Genomic DNA, 15,058 nt, shown 5'->3' on the forward strand with positions numbered 1-15,058 from the left:
CTTACCCAGAATAATGTCTAATCTGCTTTTCTGTCACAAGACACTGCTGAAAGAGCCTGGCTCCATCTTCTTTGCAGCATCCTTTTTGAGACCTTTTAGGTTCAGGCCTTTTTGCAGATTGATCAGATCCTCTCCGAGCCTTCTATTCTCCAGGCTGAGCCATCCCAGCTCGCTCAGCCTATCCTCCAGGAAGAGATGCTTCATGCCCTCATGATCTTCATGGCACTTTGCTGGACTATGCCCAGCATGCGCAGCTCTCTTGCACCAGGGAGCTCAGAATCAAGCACAGTGCTCCAGGTAAAGGATCAGCTTCTTCATCCTGCTGGCAAAACTGCTAAAGCAGTCCAGATCATTAGTGTCAAGGGCACATTGCTGGCTTATGATCAACTTGGTGCCTGGCATGACCTCCAGGGCTTTATCTGCAAAGTTGGTGTCCTACTGGATAGCTGCATGGGCAGGTGCCTGGGAAGGCTGTCCTCAGGGGCAGGACTCTGTGCTTCCCCCTTGCTGAACTTTTTGGGCTCCTGGTCTGGCCCTGGGGTGCTGCAGAGAGAAGCATCAAGTTATGACTCTGTGTAGGAGGAATCTGGTTGCTGCTATGATGCCTCAGGTTTTAGCTTTTGTATTTTTCAGATTCTGTTCTTCTTTAGTGTGTAAGTCTAGATTTCATATTAGGGGATAGCAAGCTCTCTCCACAGAACAGGCAGACAAAGCAATTTCTTCTCTAGCTGGGGACCAAGGACAGGTGATCCAGGTCTCAGGCTCAAGAGCATAAACAACGGTGGACCAAAGAGAGAAAACAAGAAAGATTTTATTTCATGGCCTAAAGCTAATTGGACAATTATTAATTGGACACTTAGCTCCAATATGCTAATGGACCAAAACTTATAAAAGTGTGAGACCCCAGGACCCCAGATCTATTTTGTGGCCATTTTGGAGTATGCTGCACAAGGTGGATTTATTGAGCCTCTTAATAAATACCTACTTTATTCTTTAGCTCTGCCTAGTCTCTGTTCTAGGTCAGCCTTCACAAGGCATCAGCTATAGCAAGTTTGCACCAAGAATTGCAGGCTGGTAGGAGAGCAGGACCCCAGGATGTGGGGGCAGAGGGTGTGGTGAGGATAAGGACAGGCCCGGAGTGATTATCACTGGAGCACAGGCTGACCCTGGAGACTTCTGTCTGGGATCAGCTGCAGAGATACAGGCATGAAGCTGGAGAGCATTTGCTTTTGGGGAAACAACAAAATCATATCTGGCAAATGTAGAAGGACCCAGCAGCATTAACATGCCACTTCTCCTGGCTAGGAGCTGCATCCCCTCACCCCTTCTCCCATGTTACCCATCCACAGCGGCTAGCAACACATGAGGAAGCAGAGGCCATGCACCAGGAAAAGGGGGAGAAAGCACAGATGGGGATTGCCATACCAGTAGCATTAATAACAAGATTCTATGTTTTTCATCCATGTAATTTCCTTGTTGGACTACTGAGAGCCTTCTGGTTGACTTGTGGGCTGGCAAATATTCCAGTTGCTGGACCAGCTCCCAGCTCCATTTTCATCATTATTTGGGGCACTCTTCCAGTGCTGCTGGTGAGTTGGCGTCTTGCAGGACTGGAAAGAGCCTAGGGAGCTTCTGGCCTGCCAGATGAATGACCTCTATCCCAGCTGGAAGTGGAGGAACTTGGCATGGCCTACCCTGGATCTGTATGAGGCAATAGCTTCTCACTGTAGGTGGGAATAGGGGCACTGGGGGACTGCTGGCACTGCCATGAAGAGCAGTGGTTGAGGTGCTGGATCACTCCTCTTCAGTTCCAGCAGGGCTGCTGAAAGGGGCCAGGCCAGGTATGAGAGACCCCCTTGGTGAGGCAGCAGGATGGGGGGCACCAGGGGCTGCCCACCTGCTCCTCAGCAGCATGGCTGTCCTCCAGGTCGAGCAGATGGGGGCTCCCCCTGCTGCTCTGCTGCACCACAACATTAGTGAGGTTGTACAATGCTTGACATGTGGTTTTTGAGGCTGAACCTCATGCTGGATCAAGAAATCTATGTTCAGCCCAAAGCAGCACAGGGTGAGCATTACAAAGTCCTCCACTACATGAAAGTGTTGATTCTCAGAGGTCAGTCTCAGTTTCTGATGTACCCAGAGAAGAAAGGGCTGGAGGAAAGCTGGGTGGTCACGGAAAAGGGATGCCCAGGTATGCAGGTGGAGGCCACCTTCAGGAGACCTGAAGTAGATGGTACTCCACAGGTTGTTCTGCTCCTGCAGGTCTGTGGGCAGCTGGATGGCCATGAGGTCCTCCTGCCTGGTGGCCAACAACTGATGACAGCGTAGATGATATGACAACATCTTCCTCGAAGTCAGACCCATCTGCATTGAGTACACAGTGGAGAGGATCTCTGTCTTGCAGAGGGGGCAATTGGGCTTGCTCTCAGCCTGCTGCAGGATTTATGGATAGGCAGCATTGTTCAGCTGTCCAGGTTGTGGGACAGCAGTTGCCCAGCTCCATGCTCATGCTCTGTGCTGCAGTGGGATGGTGGGAGCTGTGAGGTGCTGGGAGCTGTTGAATGCTGCAGCAGTGGGTGTCACAATAGAAAGGGAAGAGGTGTAGCAATCACCATCCCCTGGAGAAGAGTGTAAGTGCCCAGGTCCCTCAAGAAATAAAACCTCCCAGCTCTGCAAAGTAATTTCCCCTTCCAATTCAGCTCTGTTTCTGAGAGCAGTCCTGGGTGCCTCAGCTGCCTGAACCTGTCAAGGCTGAGGAAGTTCCTTTGATGGATCTGGAGTTGGACACCAAGACCAGCAAGAAGCACACTCCCCTCAAACAACACTGGCACCACAGGCCTCACTTAATGCACCAACCCTCAACAATTCTTCATCAGGAGTCCAGACACAAGTTGACTGGGTGAGACTCAGTGCCCAGATAAAGCAGTAAGGTCACAATCCATCACTTGGGGAAAGCCAATAGCCAGCATCACAGCCTGTCATTCAGATACATGTCAGTGTTGCAAAAAAATGCAGTAAAAAATCCCCAACTCCTTAACACCAATATTCATTAAGAAGCATACATTCTTTATTTGGCTGGATGTGCAAGGGCGGTATCTCCTCTTAACACTGTGCATGCTGAGTATGGGAAAGTTTCTGTTTATATACTGTATTTTACATACATATTCATAATGATTTTTCCAGAATAAACATGAATATGATAATAATTTCCTCAAAGTCATGAACACATTTTCCCTCCCTTTTATGCATGTGTTCTTCTGTCCTAGGGGTCTCTTTGGTGATCCTTACTGGTGGATGACCCCAGTGCTGACTGACACCAGGTGAAACTGGCAGAACACTGGGGCTGGTGGACTTCCAGTTCTCCTTCTTACATAATGGGCATTGTGGAGTTCCACAGGCTAGTGGGTTTTGAAGAATAAGCATTGTGTTAACTCACTGGGTGTAGACAATTTATCATCCAGTACATCCCTTGGTGACATCAGTTACCTTGGAGACACCACTATCCAGCACTGGGTAACATCACAATGGGCCATCCTCGCCCTGGCTCTCTCCAGGAGCACTGTGGCCCAAGAGCACATGTCTGGGATTTCTGTAGTGCCACTGCCAACACCACCCCTCTATCTCTTGTCTCATGCTTCTTACCAGTGTTTCATACCTGCCACCGAGGCTTTATCCCTGTGTTCCAAGGCCCCATCAGGTCTCTATGGCCAGGGCAGACATTTCCAGGCATATCTGGCAAGAGGGCTCTCTGGTTAAGAACTAATGCCTCCCTGACAATCTACAAGACAAAGCCAGCAAAATGGCTGTGAGACTGACAGCTGCTGGTGGCACTCACACTAGAACTTCATCAAGTTCACATCCACTGCAGCTTCTCAGGACACCCAGGCAGTGAAGAGTGAATTCTGGGAATGTGAAGGGGCACCAAAGGTTGAGTTTCTTTCCCTCTGTCTTACCTCAGATAATTCTTTCCAGACTAAGAGGGAATACACATTTAGCAGCTTTCAAAATGGTGGATATGACAGTTTGTGTGCAAATGGGTGAATCCATTTTATTTCAAAACAAAAAATCTCTGCTCCTTGCTTTGAGCTTTGCAACATTACTGTGATTTGTTTATTCAATTTGCATAGAGGTTTTGGGATACTCAGAATATCCCAGAAGGCTTCTAAACTCTGCCCAGGGACCAACAGTGTAATATGATCTATGTGATTAAAGACAAGATTACCTACCATATCACATAGCCATCGTCCTTGGTCACACAGGATGGGGTGGGCAGCATTTTGCTTTTCAGAGGTTAAAGCTGTTCCATTTATAAGAGAGTACAGTGTGCTACAGGGAATTTGCTATTACAGGCCTCTTTCTATTTGTATGTTCCAAGAATCTTAATTTCCATGAGATTTTCAATACAAATTGCTTCAGGCCATCAAAAAAAAAAAAAAAAAAAAGACTTTTGGATGCAAAAGCCATCCTCTAATTTTATTATATATTTATAACTTGCTATATGTGCAATATGACCAAAAAAAAAAAAAAAAAGGCAAAAAATGCAAACAAATGAAGTAAAGGTCAAAGAAGTATGATCATTCTTCCCTTGCCCCAGGTACTTTGTAAACTATGCAAAAAAATTCACATCAAGTAATGCATTCTTACTAAAAATCAAAGGAACACTTTAGGCTTCAAGAAAGAACCGCTCAGAAAAGGGGATATACAGATGGTAGAATTTGAAGTCACGGTGGCTTTGTTGGTCCTGTGAAGTACTGTTTGCCTGTTTCGAGGTATCTTTAGTCTCTCTTGCAGAAAAAAATGGAATACAATTTAGATCAGACCAGAACAGAAGAATTTTATCACTACAGCTATAGGAAACAACACAGAATGGCAGTGACCATTGCTGCTGGTACGAACTCTGTCCAAAGGAGAGAGACACAGAGCTGATAACACCTGACATGCAGGTTATACAACTCCTTCTTTGTCAAAACTGTGTCAGATAAGCAGGATATGGAAGGTAACAACTGAGATTCAAATCCTTCAGATAAGTAGGGTCTATGCAGTATATCAGTTTACAAATGATCTACTCCTTTTATGAATAATCCACTCCTTTGTAAATAAATCCTGCTGACTGGCAAAGCCCTTAGCAGCAAATATGTCTTAAGTAGGGAGACTGGTAGAGGCCTATGAGACATTAACTATTTTGCTTCCACAACACTGGATGAATTTCTTTTTTCCTACTTTCTAAAACCAGCAAAATCAGAGAATGTAACATGGACTCATTTTAGCTATATGTATTATGCCAAAAACCCTGAAGTCTGCAACATGAACAAAATGTAGGAAGGAAGCTAAGAAACAGAATACCCTATGTGTGCATCAACTGACATTGAAGAAAATAAAATTGTTGTTGCTATATTACAATACTGCTTATGTTATACAGAACCCCATAGATTTAACGATTTCTATTATTGTGAAAGGATGTGTTTATCTAGTAAAAACATGGACATTAAAGGATGTAAAACAGTTTATTGTGAATTTTTTCCTCTCTTCTACAACAATTAAAGACAAAGAGGAAAGAGAAATGAAATTGGAATTTAAATGAGAAAAACCAGAAACTGTGAAATAGTAATAGATCACAGAAATTCAAATAAATTTGTTTGTTTGCTTGTTTGTTTTTAATTTGGTGAGGGGGACTTACAAGGATAATTTGACCGGTTAGTAGATAAAATCTGGAAATATTCAAATATTAAAGTTAGAATAATTTTATAGTTTCTCCAGAGAAAACTGATTGTGCTCATGGTTTAGGTTTCCTTCAGTAAAAATACAGTGTTTTCTGGCTTTACCAGAATTATCTTTCATTAGTCCAGCCAGAGGAGCCAGCAAGGAGTGGAATAATTAATTTCCCAGGCAGTTGTATTACGTTTGACCTGTTACTCACTTCTACAAGGCAAACAGCAAGCTATGCTTTTTAACTTCATCAAAGTAGCAAAAGCTTATCTAGATAGACACAAGAGGCCCCTAATTTACCCAGTACATGCTTTGTAGTTAACTCCAGCAACTCAAACCTGCAATAATTTCTATTTTCTTAAGCTATTTCAATTTTTTTCATTTTGTATTTGGCTCTAACAGCTAACCAGTCTCTTGGAAGAAAGTTGTCCCAAGATATCTTTGATCTGACATTATTTATCCACATTAAACTCACCTGAAAAAAAATCTGTATCAAAATTAGTACAACTGGTGTAAACTCACAATTCAAAAATGAAAACCCATTTATGATGCTTATTACAGATACTTGTTTATACAGAAAAAGCAAATCTGACCTTGCCTTATGTCCTGCTCTCAGCCAGGGCAGAGTTAATATCTTCTCAGCAGCTCCTAAAATGCTGTGTTTTTGATTTGGAATCAGGATGATGTTGATAACACACTGGTGTTTTGGGTTTTGCTAAGCTGTGTTTATCCTGAGTCAAGGACTTGTCTCATGCTCTGCCACTGAGGATAAACACAAAAGAAACTGGGAAGGACCACAGCTGGGACAGGTGGCCTGAAGTCCCCAAAGGGTGTTCCACACCATGGAATGTCAGGCCCAGTATGTAAACTGGGGGAGTTACCTAGAAGGGAGAGGGCTGATTGGGGCTCAGGAACAGGGTCTGGCACCAGTCATGGGATTGTAAGTAATTGATTTGCACATCACTTGTTTTTCCCTTTTTATTATCATTATTATCTACCGTTATTTCCTTATTAAATCCTTCTTATCTCAATATACAAGTTTTACTTTGATTCTCCTCCCCATTTCACTGGGGTGGAGTGGGGGTTATGGGGGACATTGAGCAAGTGGCTGCCTGGTGCTTTATCTCCAGCTGGGCTTAAATTGGGATACTTTATAAACCCTCATCATGAGCAGTGCTCATGTCTGTGAGTGAGCATGCAAACATGGCAAGTCTGCTTGTTTGCTTCAAAGACTGTTTCCCAAACCTCAGTTAACTGAGCAAATTCTTCCAACTGGAAAGAGATGAGATGAGAAAACTGCTCTTGATGGACTGTGGAGTCAGTCTCTTCTTTCTGAGTAGTTACCTGACAAGTAGATTCTGAGTGCCCCTGTTCCTGGATGTCACTGCAAGCAGTCCAGGCTCCCCAGCAGCTTCTGGTCCTACACCCACTTAAATGCATTCAACCCTTTCTCAATCACTGTTTGCACCCAGGCTGAAATATAAAGAGAACGTGAAAAATCATGGCAAAAAATTAAAAGCATTAATAGAAGATACATTGTTGATTTCTTAAAACCTCACAATGGAACACAGAATGAAACGCAATGCTAGAACTAAAGGGATGAGAGTCCAGAGCAAAATACCAATCCCTGTCAGTAGCCTGTGAGAAGCACAGTGAGCCAAAGTGACCCCAATGCATTATGATGTTCTGACACTGCTGGAGCAGGTCCCTCACCAGAAACAAGGACTTGTAAGGGCATCTGTGGCACATGGCATGATTCTCTTGGCAGCAGAAAATGCTGGCATCATCAACCCTCCAAAATATTTTCTGTTTCTGAAAAGCAGTTGAAGAGCACCTGCTGGGTGCATTCTTTGTAAGGATGCTTTAAGACCAGCAGTGAGGGTAGGGGGTTTTAATAGAAACAGTTCACAACACACATACAAGAGAAAAGCTCCATTGGCAATTCCTGGGTTGAATTTTGCACTTAGGAAGAGGAGGAAGAATACAGACTCCTTCATCTGCAGTGCTTTCACTCAATGATAGAAAAAAATCCATCTGTTAACTATACTCTATACACACATGCATTAAAAATATCCTCCAGGGTATTTTGCCTATGTGGCTGAGGAGGTGTGAGGCAGGGAGGGTGGAGGAGGAGCATCAAACTGGGGAAGTCAGCAAGCTTTGGCACATTGTAGCTACTATCCTTTCATTTAGGATGAATGTCCTAATTTGTAGCTAAGGAAGCTTAGAAGGAGGGAGTTGAAAGTCTTTAATCAGATACATGTGACTGCGGGCACAGTGTAGAGGTTTTTTGTGCAAAAAGGGTGCAGGCGCTATCAGGAAATGGCAGAGCAGTATTGGTTGTACAGTATATGGGGCATACAGGTGATTAACATAATGAAAATAATTAGCTATCTTTAACCATTTTATTGCTGAATGCATCCAAGCCACTGAGAACAGCACACCTCAGAAGTAGTATGAAGCCAGAAGAGAGGGTAAGGTATCAGGCTTGGCTCTTATATTATTTCCATTCAGCAGCAAATTATACATAGATAGAATGGCATATTTCCCTGCTGCACTTTGCAGGGGGTTTCCATTCTGTAACACAGAGCAGGAGTACTTCTTTGAGCAACCATTCTCAGGGAGTCTGTATGGCCAGGTACCTAATCAAGGGCCAAAAGGAGACTGGAGAAAACATGGGCCTGCAGCTGAATGGTTCAGGGGACTGGTAACAGATGACATGGAAAACACTGATGTACTCAGTGCCTTCCCTCCTCAATATTTACTTTACAATATTTTCCAGGAATATTTACAGTATTTTTAACCAGTCTGCTCCAATAAGTGTCAAACCCAGTAGGATCATTAGAGGCAAATTGGACTATTTCAGGTCTGAATTTTGATTGCTGAGGATGATTGTATCTCACACTGAAAGCATTATTGATATGTTCCCATTTAGTCTTTTAGTGACTTTAACCTCCTTCTCTCTGGGTTGTCTCTTCTGCTTTTGCTGGCACAGTACCTCAGCAAATTCTGCACTGATCTCAAATCTTGAAGCAATGCTTGCTGCACAGTTTGTTGAGCCAGCACCTCCAGCAGCACCTTGACTCTCATATAAAGTGACCCTGACTGTCCTGCAGGATCCCCAAGCAGCTGCAATTCCCAGTAGGGATCTAGGGCAAGGACAGACAGCCTGGCAACCTCCAGGCTTCCTGAGGCAGCCTATGGGTCAGGGATTGTTGCTCCTCACCCTCCTGTCTATGCCCTGGCAGTAGGATCAGCAGTGAGTTGGGGCACTGGAACAGCCAGGCTGAAAGCACAGCAGGTGGGAGAAAGAGGAGCATGCGGAGATGGAAGAAGTACAGGAGGAGCAAAGTGGGCCTTAGGCTGATTTGCTCCTAGTTGAAGGGGTCCGAGCAGGTCTTTGCTCCATTATAGACCATGTCCACAATAATTTTTCTTCTAAGTATAATAGTAGCTGATCCTTTCAGTCAAACTAGGTCCTGTACATCTGCAGTCCTCATGCACAAAGTACAGCATCCTGTTGGGGCCCTCAAAGGAAACAAGACAACTTTTCAACTGAATGGTGTAGATATACACTAGCCCTGTGCTAGTACTAGCATCAGGAATATGTTACTTTGAAACACAATCACCTAAAATGTTAGAATTAATTCTGAGTATTAATTTCTGGAAGCCTCATTTATGTTTTCTTCCATTTCCAAATTGTACTTCAGAAAATCATAGGGATTTGAAGGGTTTTCAAATTAATCCATATTTTGAAATAGTGAAAATGCCATTAGTATGTTTTGGTGCTGCAAAAAACACCTACATTATAGCATGGGCACAAACTTATACAGGGTAATTGATAAATTGCATAACAGCTTCTCCTAAAGCAAAGCCTCCATGTAGTGCCTAACCTCAGGCACTTGGGGGTGTCTTCTGACAAAATATGTCTTTGACTTTCTACAGCACGGTTAAGATGTGCCAGCAGTAGCTCTCTACAGTAAGGATCATTGATGTTTCTTGGGAACTTCCTCTGATTCTGCCAAGTAAGCAGTCCCTGAATCCAGCTACATCTGGCCTCTTGTTTCCACACTAGATTGCCAGTGATGTGCTGAGGATGTTCCTGATCAGCAGGGGATGTCCCAGCATGCTTGTCATGGGGCCAGGCGCCTTCTACATGCTGCTTTTTCTTTGGAAAGCACTGATAGCAGTACTTCTGGCTTTGTATGTGTCTCCTGTGAAAATGCTTAGATATACTTAGGCCTATTTTTCTTCATGGATGATCCAACTGTCATGTGGTTTTCCATTCTTGTATCTTCCTTTGCTGTAGGACAGGCCATCCACATGCAGGTGGTGGTTGGGCACTACAACAGCTCCCCAGGGAGGTGGTCACAGCCTGACAGAGTTTAAAAAGTGTTTGGACAATCTTCTCAGGCACATGGTGTGACTTGTGATGTCCTGTGCAGGGCTGAGAGCTGGACTGAATGATCCTTCTGTGTCCTTTCCAACTTGGCATATTCCTTGATTCTGTCTTCTAGCCCTGCTGTCTGACAGGTGTGTGTTCCTGTCCTCAAAGGACTCTGGCTCCATACTTGTGAATTTATTGTCATTAGTTAGCTCTACGACACAAGATGCTGCCCCTTCATTTTTTTAATGCTTCTTTTAAGACTGATATGATGAGGTGCTTGTTCAAGAGCAGCACAACCCAAGGAAAAATATAATTAGACCTAAGTGGAACATTCTTCCAGCCACAAACCAACTGAAAACAAATAACTTCAAATCTAGCTTCATTTATGCTATTAATTTAAACAGCCTAAAAAAAGTTCCTTCTGTTTCCCTGAAAAGGTGAATTTTTTTTAATTTCTGCATTACTTAAAATTAATGTTCCTTCTATGTCACATGTACCATTTTAAGAAATTATTGGTTTGTAGGTACCTGCTGAAATACTGGGTAATTTTCTCAGTTTATATTTTGCTCTGTTTTTTTATGGGATGTTACTGCTGTCCCTTATTTTTGTCTCTGTCCTTAAATGTCATATCCATATCAATACTTTCATACAGTTAAAAAATAGACTCACATTTATAATTCAAGTAAAAGTTTAATTCCATAATTTCTTCCTTCACAGAAAATTGTTTTGAATCTGTGTTCTTCCCCATGCATTCGAATATTTGAAAGTCAGACTAATATTTTGATTTAACTAGCAATCTATTGAAAAAGCCTGTGTTTTCCAACTTTCCAATCTAAGTTACCATTGTCAGTAGTAAAAAGTCTTGGGTGGGGGGGTGAGGGGGGGAGGGAAAGAAAAAGAAAAAGAAAAAAAAAAGAAAGAAGGGTTTGTCAGTACTAGGTTGCAAGATGAAACCATAAATACACAGAAATTCTTTGTTGTTTACACCTCATACCTCCAGGACCTCCCAGCATGGCTCAGCCTGTGTGGTAATAACTCCCACTGTATTTCCAGGGGTCTCACTGCTGAGCTCAATGCAACAGTAGGGGTGAGGTGGTGAGGGGTTTTGTCATGTATGTAATGAAACAGAGACTTGGTTTGAAGGATATAAAATACCTATGTAATGATTATAACCTCCAGCCTATAGCAAAATCTGCTGAATGCAATATACTGACTGCAGATGAAAGAGCATTTAATGGTAAAATGAAAGACAGGAACATTAAATAGATGTTAGTTTGGAAAGGGCAGAACTAAGTTGATAATCCTACTGTCCTACTTCACAGTTTCTTTTTCTTTGTATGAGTATATTAAAAATTCTCCTGTGGTTAAAAAAGGGTCGAGGGCATGATCTGGTGCCCAAACCTTTCCATGCAAAGGAGGACCATTTATTATTTGAGGCGTAGGAGAAAATACTGGTAGACATATTTAAATCCATCTTCCGAAGTATGTCCTTTGCATGAATAGCATAATTCTTCATGAGACAAGATTGAAATATAGACTTCCTTGAGCAAATGAACATGTCTTTGAAAAAAAAAAAAAAAAAAAATCTCAGGCTATTTTAGGAGATCAGAAAAGTCATGCAAAAACATCAGTGAAGAGCAGTCCAGGATGGTCACAACAAGATTTCAAAGTGACTTGTGTAAAATCAATCTGAAATTCTGATGAATTCAGCTTATTTGGTTTATATTGCAAAAGCTTTCCTGAGTCTCTCTTGGCTTGGAGGCTGGCCAGCTCACCAAGGTCACCATGTACCCACGCTGAGAGGATGTTGCCTGTGCAGGCCCCAAGGACAAGGAATGCAGCACTATGCTTATTGTGCTGTGGTTTTCTGTAACCAAGATTTACCAGACAGGAAACAGAAGGACTTTCCAGCTTGCTCATATGGTAAAAAACAGATAATTGTAAAAATGGGACAAACTGATAAAAATCAAGTCAGACATTGGGAAGCTGTGGAGATGCCAGAGTATCTATCCTGCACAGAGGTTAAATTATTGCCCAAAATAACTGGAGGTGCCTATCTACTCCCTTTTAAAAATACTTTAGATTTTAAAGACAAAATTTGTCAGGAAATTGTACAGGGTAATATATGCAATATTCCTTATTGAAGCAGGAAGGGCCTGAGACCTTTCTTAGCTGAACCTGTGTTCAACTAAGAGGGAGGGTGAATTACTGTGGCACATGCCCAGAGCTGCAGTGAGATAGACTTGTTACGACCATTGTGCCCCATGGGGTGTTTTCTGTAGTGAGGGGTTCTTGACGCAACCAAGACAAAGCAGATGCAGGATCTAGTCCCACTTGAAAATCCAAGCTCTCAGGAGCCGTAAAGAAGAGCTATGCCATATTGAAAAAAAAAAAGAACAAACTCTCAACCATTTAGTAATTTGCATCTTGACTATACTGTCCCAATAGGAAAGTATCTAAAAATTAATGGAGGGGTAGGTTTTTCACTAATTCAAGAAAAATCTGGAATTCTAGAGCAGAGGAAGTACTTCTCAAGAGTACTCAATGAATATTCCTGCCAAACCTTTTCCCTCCAGGCAGACAAATATGACACACTGAAAAATGTTTATAAACTTGCACCATTCCCCAGTATGTCAGATCTCAGATGTTAGGGAAAAAAAATTCAAGAAAGTCAAATATCCATATTCAGTTGAATTCAGTATGAACAGATCAGCCTTTTCTGCCAGGGAGGAAAGGAGGAAGGGAGGAAGGGAGGAAGGGAGGAAGGGAGGAAGGGAGGAAGGGAGGAAGGGAGGAAGGGAGGAAGGGAGGAAGGAAGGGAGGAAGGAAGGGAGGAAGGAAGGAAGGAAGGAAGGAAGGAAGGAAGGAAGGAAGGAAGGAAGGAAGGAAGGAAGGAAGGAAGGAAGGAAGGAAGGAAGGAAGGAAGGAAGGAAGGAAGGAAGGAAGGAAGGAAGGAAGGAAGGAAGGAAGGAAGGAAGGAAGGAAGGAAGGAAGGAAGGAAGGAAGGAAGGAAGGAAGGAAGGAAGGAAACATTGAAAAAAAGCTTTAATTCTTGTATGACAAAACAAAGTGTATTCAGTGTGTTTAGGCAATTTGACAGACTTGAAAAGCATGCAGAAAATGGTAAAACATTAGTGTTGCTTCCATACTCAGATAGAATGAAGCCCTCTCCTGAGAGAGATTACGACATCTTCTAGTTCATATGGTGCTTAACAACTGAACTGCAGTGACACTCCATGCTGGAAAACTGTAACCTGGGGCTTCATTCTGGGCCAGGGAGTTGCTGTTTCTCTAATGTGTGGACAGGAAGGTGTTTCTAGTGGCATCAGCTGCAGCTTTGCTCTGACATAGAAAAATTGACTATACTAACACTAATATACTCAGATGACAAACAGTTTGTTCCGTTTCTTGTTGTAGGTACTTAGGAGAGAAAGAAAGCATTGTGTACACACAGCACAATCAGTTAGTCTGGAGAAATGCTATTGTTCTCACACACCTCAGAGTGCTTAGAGAACTGTGTTTGTGTTCTTGCACCCTTTGTACCTGCACATTTCCTGCTTTTGCAATGTAACAGAAGTATGGGGAAGTATTGGGAACCTTGCACACATTACCTCCAAAGTCATGAGACTATATACACTAAAAATATAAGATGATAAAAAGTGGAAAAACTTGAAAAGTCTATTCACTAAAGAAGCTTTTTTCCTCCAGCAAATGTTACCAATAATTAGGAAATAGAATGTATTGAAATGAAAGATAGTTGGCTAATCTCATCCTTCCAAGTTCTCGCTCCCTCTCCATCCAGCAAACAGAAGGGCAACTTTCCATGGCTCAACCAGGAACAAAAAGAAGGATCATGCATACATGATCCACACTACACAGAAGTATTTCTTTAGTTTCCTTTTTTCCAAACACTTTTATTTCCCTACTCATTAGCAATGAGGAAAGTGGGAGCAGAGAATTCAGTCTTGCAGTAATAAAAATACATCACACATCAAATAACTTCTGATCATGGTAAAAAGCTGCTAACAAAAGAGGTACCTATAGAAAAAAAATCGGTAAATTACTATACCAGAGACTACGCTAGGTTTCTGAGAAGAAAACTAAAAAGGATGAGGATTTGTTTGATGGCAAGTGTGGAAGGGAGCCCTTGGCTGTCCCAGCGTGGCAGTGCCCCGCAGGGCTGCGCAGCCTCCCGGGGTGTCAGAGCACAGCAGAGCGGCCAGAGCACCTCCCGCAGGGGAGCTCCTGTTGGTACAGCACAGACAGCAAAACTGAGCCTTCCCACACAGCTCTCAGTTGAAAACTAAAATAGATGATCGCCCTGATGTTAGCAGGCAAGTTTTAAGAGTATAAGTTTTTCTTTGTGCTTGTTTGTAAAATTGCAATCTGTGCCTTTCTAGGTTTGTTCCATCTTCTAGTTTGATGCCTTTTCTTCAAGTTAGAGGGACTCACCTGGCCTTTTATAACCTTTTTTTTGCTTAGGATAATTACTAATTTTACCCCTTTTATAGATTATTCGTTGCAAACAGAGATGAGTGCTCTGAGAGTGTGAAGGGTTTGTTTTTGCCCCAGCTGACCTATGGGGAGGACAAGGAGCAAAGCCACTTACATACCAGATCATAACAGAGGAAATGGAAGGAATATAGATTTTCTCTTTATGCAATAACTCCTATACTGTTGAAAATAATGAGTCAGTAAAGTTACCTGATATTGTAATGTTCTCTCTCAAAAGGTAGATTTAATGTCATTAACTTGTGGTGTACTGGACATTACTCAGCTCCATACAGAACACAGCAGAAACACAGCAGAACTACAGCTGCAGCTTCTAGTTAATAATGGCAATGTGCTCTTACACAAAACTACTATTACTATTTTCAGACATGTCTAACAGGACGTAGCAGGAATAGGACACATCCTAAGATGTTCCTTACAAGTCATTGTAAGCTTTGGGTAGTTCTTAATTTC

The 15,058-nt window shown here is 42.6% G+C and overlaps 1 long non-coding RNA gene across 3 annotated transcripts in view; it reads right to left on the reverse strand.

The window, feature by feature from the left end:
• LOC144248314 (uncharacterized) overlaps positions 1–13,109 on the reverse strand; it is a 46,403-nt gene extending 33,294 nt beyond the window's left edge. For 2 of the 3 annotated variants that reach the window (XR_014951579.1, XR_014951574.1), the window contains exon 1: positions 6–13,109. This is a non-coding gene — a long non-coding RNA (uncharacterized LOC144248314). The remainder of the gene's footprint in view (positions 1–5) is intronic. The other variant, XR_014951577.1, reaches the window with a different exon arrangement.
• Between the last annotated feature and the right edge of the window lie 1,949 nt (positions 13,110–15,058).

The sequence above is a fragment of the Lonchura striata genome, chromosome Z (genome assembly GCF_050655825.1).
Source record: "Lonchura striata isolate lonStrDom1 chromosome Z, ASM5065582v1, whole genome shotgun sequence".
Lineage (NCBI taxonomy): Eukaryota > Metazoa > Chordata > Aves > Passeriformes > Estrildidae > Lonchura > Lonchura striata.